Here is an 8,643-nt window from a genome sequence, read left to right on the forward strand (position 1 = left end):
CTGCTTCGGTAGCTGTGGAACAATATTAATTATATAAAAATAGTAAAGAATTAAAGAATGATATTTTGGCCGACATTGCCAGAGTGAATCAAGGCTTAACATTGAGTTGATTAGGAAAGGACTTAAGACATATGATAAAGAAATTAATTCTATAGGAATGATATTCCTTAATATAACTGTATATATTTATATGATTTTACATTTAAAGTCAAATTTAATTGAAGTGCAAACACAAGAATGCAAGCAAAAGAAAAGAACAAGACAAAGCAAAGAGAATGTCGATGATCAAATTAATGCACGTTTATATGTGTGTGCATACGCACGCATATGTCCGAATTCTCTTCGAACGAAAGCTCGCTCTTGGCGTGTGAGCTATCACGCTCTCCCTTTCATTACGCTGCACCGCTGCTATACCCTGCCATTTCGCGGGTATGTTCGTACTCACGAATCGATGATCACATGTTGTCCACGACACAGGTCACCCCAAATTCCGATTCCTGATCTTGTATTCACATCTTCTGCACAATTTTAGCTGACATAAATTTCCACTTTAATTCCTAGGCGTTGTCGATTCCGCATCAAGGATGTTGAGTTGCATCTCGCAAGATACGATTAGAGGGCATTCAAAGGTCGATACAGATCGTCCGTACAACGGAAACGCTGGTAATTCGAAGCGGCCAAAAATAAGACACTGGAGGTTGCGTGGGGGGGTTAGGCGTGAGAGCGCCAAAGCACGGCAGACCTCCAGTGACCAAGAGATTCTGTAATAGATTCGGAATTCAGTGAATGTACCAAACCTGCTTTCCTCTATAATCACCTTCTTTTTCTCTACGTAGCACTTTGCACTTTCACCACACAATGAGCAAGCTTGATCTTGCTTTTTAGTCGATTCTCCGCCGACTTGCAGTTATGTAATTTGGTATGTATTATGTAATACAGGGACACGTGAACTTCCACTAGAGTTTGGCACTATTGGCACAGGCACAACCGAAGTGTTTTGGGAGAAAAATGGAATTGATCCGCGTGTTCACCGTCGCTGTCGGCTTAAGCGGCATAGACGAGCTTTAACGGGACCCTTCCATGGAATTCGGTCTCGAGAGACGAAAAAGAACATTCGAGCAATTAAAGCTCCATATTCGAAGTAGCTGTTTTTAAAGCCTTGGTGTTCGAACTAATCAAGTTGGCGCGTGATTTGAATCTGCTCTATATATCTGGGAAATTATTAGGGAATTTAATCTGGGTTGGCTTCACTGGCTTCACTACACTCTCCACCACCAGATTATGTCCCCGAGTGATCGACAGGGATCGTAATCGAAAAGAAAAGAAGGACAGTAAATTAGCGGGTTTGAATATCCTTTACGTGGTATACTCCCATTTTCTTTCCTTTCTCGTTCGATAATTCGTAATAAACAGGACTTAGCTTTTTCGTTACTGTTGCTGTCACAAACACCTGCGCTAATTTATGGCTGAATTGTTTAGACGCGTTGCTTTGGGAGAAATTGCGAACGTAAACCTGATCTCCGACGTTGAATTGTATGTTTCTACTCCTCAAATTGTATACCCTCGCGTTGGTTGCATGAGCCTTTGCATTGTTGACCTTTGCTGCATACCTTGCCAACTGCAGAGCATCGGGGTATTTAACTCTAGAATCATCTGATAGCAAGTTAAGTTTCCTGAGCAATTCGTAATCCTTGCCATTCAAAATCATGTTTTGCCCAAACGTAAGGAAGTAGGGAGAATATCCGGTGGTTGTATGTAGACTGGATCGAATAGCACCGTTAATCCCATTCAGTCGTTGATCCCAGGTAGTGTGATCTTTCCCCACGTACGCACGGATCGCCGCCAAAACCGATCGGTTTAAGCGCTCGCTTGCATTCGCTTGAGGCGAATAAAAAGCGGTACAAATATGTTTAATTGAAAATCGAGTTAGAAAAGCCTCAAAGAATCCTGATCGAAATGGAGAACCATTGTCCGTTAAGATGGATTCCGGCACTCCAAACGTAAAGAAAATGGAATTTTCTAAGTACTCGCAAATCTTTCCGGAAGTGAATCGTTTCAATGGACAGAGGAAATGGAATTTTGTACAATGATCCCCGATTATTAATAATCCGATATTCCCTGCCTTTGAACGAGGGTATGGACCTAACAGATCCATGTAGAGTCGTTGAAACGGTCTCTCTGATTGCATTGGCTTTCCCAATGGTGGTCGTAATACTATATTGGGACTTTTGGTCTGTTTACAAATGACACAATTATTCACATACTCTCGGATTTGAACCAACATCTTGGGCCAGAACAGGTATCTCTTAAGTTTTTCAACGGTTTTACCCATCCCGCCATGTGATGCGCTAGGAGAATCATGGGCTTGTTTGATAACACTACTGACTAGGCCAGAGGGTACCCATAATTTCCACGACTGGTGGTCAGATTCAGAATCTCCAATCGAAACTTCGGTGCGTTTGTATACATAGCCATCTGTTATTTTTAAATCTGGAAGTTTCTCTTGGTTCTGCTGAATGCGTTCAATTAAATCAAGATATTCCAACGAAGTGAAATGCTCGGACTCTAAATCGATGATCGGCCCTAGATCTATAAACTCATCTACTGACGATTCATTTTGCCTTGACAGAGTGTCAGCAATAACATTTTGTGAACCCTTCCGGTGTTCAATGCGAAAATCAAAACCCTATAACTGTATAGCCCATCGCGCGAGCCTTCCAGACAAATCCTTGTGTCGCATCAGCCACTGCAATGCTGCATGGTCGGTTATTACTAAGAATTCCTGGCCTTCTATGTAAGCTCGAAATTTCTTAATTCCCTTAATAACTGCTAGACATTCTAGTTCTGTAACGGAATAATTCCGTTGAGCTTTGGATAACTTAACCGACATGTATCCAATTGGCATTTCGAAGCCTTCTTCATTCTCTTGAGCTAGGACGCACCCGAGACCAAAAGAACTAGCATCACACAATAAGATGAATTTCTTAGAAAAATCAGGAGTTCTGAGGATTGAAGCTGATGTTAATCTTCGTTTCAATTCTTCAAAAGCATTGGTTGCGGTTTCATTCCATATTAAGGAAGTATTCTGTTTCTTAAGCATCTCGGTCAATGGATAGCTCACGGAGGCATAATTCTCGAAGAAACGTCGATACCATCCGGATAAACCGAGAAACCGTCGTAACTGCTTTACCGTTGTTGGAATTGGGAAGTCGTTGATTGCCTGAATCTTAAATGAATCAGTCTTGATCTGACCATCCGAAATTATGAAACCGAGATATTTAATCTCTCTCATGCAGAACTTAGATTTTCGAACGTTGATAGTGATATTCGCTTTTCTTAAGCATAGTGCGATTTCTTGCAAAAGAATCAAGTGCGAATCAAAGTCATCCGATAGAACAAGCAAGTCATCGAGATATACAAAAACTCGATTCCGTAAATGTGGGGGTATGACATGGTCCATTTAGCGGCATAAGGTCTGAGGTGCATTTGTCAGACCAAATGGCATGACCTTATATTGGTACAGTGGACGATTCGGAACGGTAAACGCAGTATACGGTCGTGATGGCTCGTCCAATGGTATTTGCCAGAAAGCATGTTTCATATCAAGACCAGTTATATACCGCGCTGGAGGTAAGCGGCTTAAGATCCCGTCAATATGTGGTAAGGGGTAAGCATCCTTCCTCGTGTATTTATTGATCTCGCGAGAGTCTAAACACAACCGAACCTTATCAACTTTTTGAACAAGAACACAATTACTACTCCAAGGACTGCAAGAAGGTTCTATGATATCGAGAGCTAACATGTTATCTACCTCAGCAAACATAAGGTTTTCGCGCGCAGGGGAGATTGGCCAGTGTCTTTGTTTAATCGCCTTAGCATCACCTACGTCGATCGAGTGCGAAATAATGCTGGTTCTGCCCAATCCGTCTCGTTCGTACGAAGGACAAATTTCGACGACACCTTGCAGTCTCTCCTGCTCTTTACTAGAAAGTTTGTGTAACTTGGGTGAGCTTTCCTCATCCTCCGTGGGACCTATATCTAACTCAGAGACACTTTCGCTCATGAGTCGATCAGCAAGTTTAAATTTCCTAAAAAAGTCAATTCCTAAGTAAACCTCTTGGGTTAAGTTTGGTATGATGAAAAAATCTATACTTTCCGTGAGACTACGATATGTAATAGTCGCTGTGAAAATGCCCTCAACCGAGCATTTGGTTCCGCTGACTGTTTTAACCCTTCCCGAACACTTACGTGATTTCGGATGGTTAAGGAGAGCACGGGCGGCATTGTTGCCCACGCAACTAACCGACGCTCCAGAATCTAACAAGGCGTTGTAAACCTTGTCTTCAATCGTGATGGGTGTGTACAGACGGTTATCTCCCGTACTGAATATGGAAGCAATTAAGCATTGTCGAGTGCTAACAACTGTTTTCCAAAATTTGCGTAATCGAAGGGTAGATCTTTTAGATTTTGTCGTAGTTGATATGGCACAAAGATCGCCAAATATCCTATTTCTAGCTTTCTTGTAATTTGACAGTCTTACATGTAAGGGTAAATATCTAGTTGGTCGTTTATCCGATAAAAATCCTGAGTCCATAGCGGGTTTAGCTAAACCCTCATCTATAGTCTGACTGATGCTTTCGCTATGTTTTGGTACGGATGTGCCTACAGGGGGTTCGTTGACACATCCCGCAGCCGGTTTTCCGAAGGATGGCACTTAGAGCAACGTGGCTTGTAAACATTCTTGGTTCCACAACCGTAACAAAATATGCTTCTAGGTTCCACACAATCATCCCATCTATGCCCTATCTTATCACAATTCCAGCAAGACTTCTTATTACGCATGATCGCTGATATTATTGGTTCAGGCTCCTCAAGCTGTTCCCTCTCCGGAGAGATCTCGGAGATGTTGCGCCGGTTTACAAAAGGCGTTTTGTAAGAAGGGTTTCGAAGTTCCGAATAAAATTTTTCGTGCTTTTTAACCTCTAAAAGAAATTTCTTTATCGAAGTGATATTCAAATGTAGTAACTCGTGATGAAGTGTACTTTTCGAATTGTCAATCAACAGCTTAACAAGGTCGCATTCTGGTAGGCTACGCTCGAGTCTATTCACCAACTCTTCTATACTATTCTGATAGGAATCAAAAGGTTCATTTTCCCCTTGCTTTCGTTTCGCGATTCTACGCCATATGTCGACATCCGTGGCAGCATCGTCATATTTATCCCTAAATGCCAGACAAAAAGTCTCCCACGCGAACTCTTCATGTTTACGATGGAACTGCCAGAACCAATCACCTGCTTTTGCGGATAACAATAAGTGCAAATGATCGCAAACCAGCTGGAAATTGTTTCCCAGGGTCTGTGCCGTCAAGGAACGTACCCGGTAAATAAATTCTGTGGCCGATAGACCGTCCTTACTACCGTCAAACTTTACCTTCCAGTTTTGAATAACATGTCCTACGACATGGTTTTTCTGGTGAAATTGAAACTGAAGAGCGATTGCTAGTATTCCTTAAGTCTGCCTCTTGGCTTGCTCTACTCCTAACGTCTGCTGGTACATGCTGATAATTCGAAGCCTGCTCCGCAAGTCCCGATCTCAATTGAAACGAACTCAGCTGATGGCTCAATGCTGTCTCTATATGGGCGGTTAGCTTCTCCAACAACGTCTTTTGTTGGGTGCCCATCATTGACCTTACCAAATTAACAATTTCACTTTTATCCATGGCGTTAGATGAATTCAGCGATTGGCTAGTTGGGTCTGTAGGGGTAGGATTTCCCTCCCTTTGCTTAGATCTCGTTACTATATTTGACTTGGGAATAGCGCCTCTGCCTCTACCTCGAAATCTACTTCCACTTGGCCCTGGCGCATCGAGGGGAATTCCTTCAGTGTTCGAATCTCCTACCTCTGCAAGGTCCGCGTTATTTAATTCCGTCGCCAAATCAACATTTCCCCGAACTAACAATTCTGTAGTGCATAGTCCGCGACAGGTTGGACAACTCGGTGAACTCTTAAGCCAATCGGTCAAACAGGAATGGTGAAATTGATGTTGACACGGTGTCGTGGCAAACAATTGATCTTTCTCAAGTTTATCGTGGCAAATGCGACAATAGCCATGCTGATTTAATGCAGTTTCAAAGCTATTATCTTTACTGGCCATATTTCCTCTTAATTTTTTTTTTTCAATCAGCAAAATATTTTCTGTCTTTTCCACAAATGCCAATTCTACATCGATGTGTAACTCCTCTCTTCTGCCTCTATGATTATTGAATTAAATGGATATTAAAGGTTCCTATTAGACTATGTCTGATACTCGTCGGGAACTCAAAGTTTCTCTAAGACCCGCCATTCCAAGTACCGAACAAGTCATGTTCCTATAAAGTTGAAAGTGGTCGTGCGTCTGGTTGGGTCGATCAATACAAAATCCTGAATTGCAATCGCAAATTCCACAGCTCAGATACACGGCACTAACATCTTTATTCTACTAAAATATTTTCTTCAGACATCTATACAGTTCACGCCGTCATTTCTTGGTAGACCAATCCCTACTCAGTCGAATTTAAATCTCCATTCCAAAAGCTGACTACACGTCTACACGATATACCGAATTTTCTAATTAACAGGCTAATGGATGTATTAACAGAGCTTAACCGTGAAGCACGAAGGTTACTCCAACCGTTCGGAATTATCCTCATCTGGAAATAATCGTATCTTTTCTACACTTTTCCGATTATAACACGTCGTTTCGTCTTCGGGCCCACGTTGGGCGCCATTTTATAAAAATTTACGGCTTCGGGCTGGTTAAATCTTGTTGGCAATGCAGCGTCAGCAGGAAAGGGAATCGGGGTTAGTGCACTATACTGCGCTCTGGGCTCAGCTCGCCGGATGGGGTCGGGGTCTTTCCTATCCCTATACTTCCTTGTTCTCGCCATATTATAAAAATTTAAGTGCACTGACACAGAATCTACTTTGATCAAAACAAAAAAAAAAACAAATGTAATCAATCCCCGGTCGGCATAGATGGCAAGAAGGAATCCGGTAGTCGCGTATTCAATTTAGTGATCCTAGGTGTAGGAGATCACTAGTTCCTCTATACCCTCCCTACCTTCGGCAATGCGTGGAACGATGTTGGCATGGCCCCTGTAACTACCGCTGCATTATTACACTCGATGCATCATTGGCATTATGTACTTAGACAGAATGGTTGTTATTTATTCCAAATTCATGTTAATTCAAAATAGTTCCATTAATCAAGATTCAAAAGATTCATATATATAACAAAAGGTTCATTAACTTAAGAATATAAAATACAATTCATAGCAAAACTGAGCCTTTTTACTCACGAAGGTCAACATTTCCATTCAATACGAAACTAATGATCATTACCAAATTCAAACACTTTCCTTGACGAGCTCGTTGGGCCCAATGAACTGCTTCGGTAGCTGTGGAACAATATTAATTATATAAAAATAGTAAAGAATTAAAGAATGATATTTTGGCCGACATTGCCAGAGTGAATCAAGGCTTAACATTGAGTTGATTAGGAAAGGACTTAAGACATATGATAAAGAAATTAATTCTATAGGAAAGATATTCCTTAATATAACTGTATATGTTTATATGATTTTACATTTAAAGTCAAATTTAATTGAAGTGCAAACAAAAGTGTTCGGAGCAGAACCCAGCCGATTAGCTGCTTGCCAAATAGCACCTAATTCTTGGCCCTCAGCCGCTTATTTTGTTTGTTACTTATGTCTATGTCACTCATTTGTTTGTTAAAGCTTTGCGCGTGCTTGCCCTGCTAAACGCTCTCTGCCAGCTCGCTCTTCGCTATCTCCGATTTGCGCCTGCCTACCGACGTCAGCCGAGCGAAGCTGCGCTTAGCGATCGGAGCGGCAATGTAAAGGGCAGGCAAACCACACTTGCAATTTGGATGTCACGCATTAAAGAACATATCGTAATTTTATTTCTGCGCCGAGTTTTATTTAATTCGAAATAATTAGTCGGCCGATTGGGGATAAAAAACATTATCTCCACATAAAATTTGGTGACCCCGACGTGATCTCTGAGTTGCAGTGTCAATTAATAATCATTCGCGATCGACATTCGTTAGCCCCAGCAAATTTTCGGCGGTTAAGCACAATTCGGTGCTAAAACACACTTACATACACCTACATACACGCATTGCTGGCTCCTAATTTCTCTGTCGCGACAATTCGGTCAGTGCAGTGCGGTAGGCAGTGCAGCGAACTCACTAATACACACAAGCGGAGTACAAAGCGGAATCGGACAGCTCGCACAGCCGCATAGCTAAAGGCATTAGCTGTTATCCCTTTGCTTTCGGTTCCCACGTTTATACGTATACAGGGTGTCTTTTTCGGTCGTGCTGAGTGACTCTTTTAAAACCTCAACATGGCAGCACCTGAGCCTACCAATGTCGCGAACAAGGCCGAGTCCATCGCGCGCCAACTAAAGGCCATGGATCGCTTTCTCACCAAGGAAGAGCTTGCCGAGTTAGATGAGGCAGAACTTCAAGCTCGCTTAGAGCAGATCGAGCGAATGAATGCGGATTTCGATGCCGCTCAAACGAGCCTTGAAAGGCTGGATTTCCTGCAGTTAGCCCATGATGCCCGACTGGACTTTTCGAAT

The sequence above is a fragment of the Drosophila miranda genome, chromosome XR (assembly GCF_003369915.1).
Source record: "Drosophila miranda strain MSH22 chromosome XR, D.miranda_PacBio2.1, whole genome shotgun sequence".
NCBI classification, from domain to species: domain Eukaryota; kingdom Metazoa; phylum Arthropoda; class Insecta; order Diptera; family Drosophilidae; genus Drosophila; species Drosophila miranda.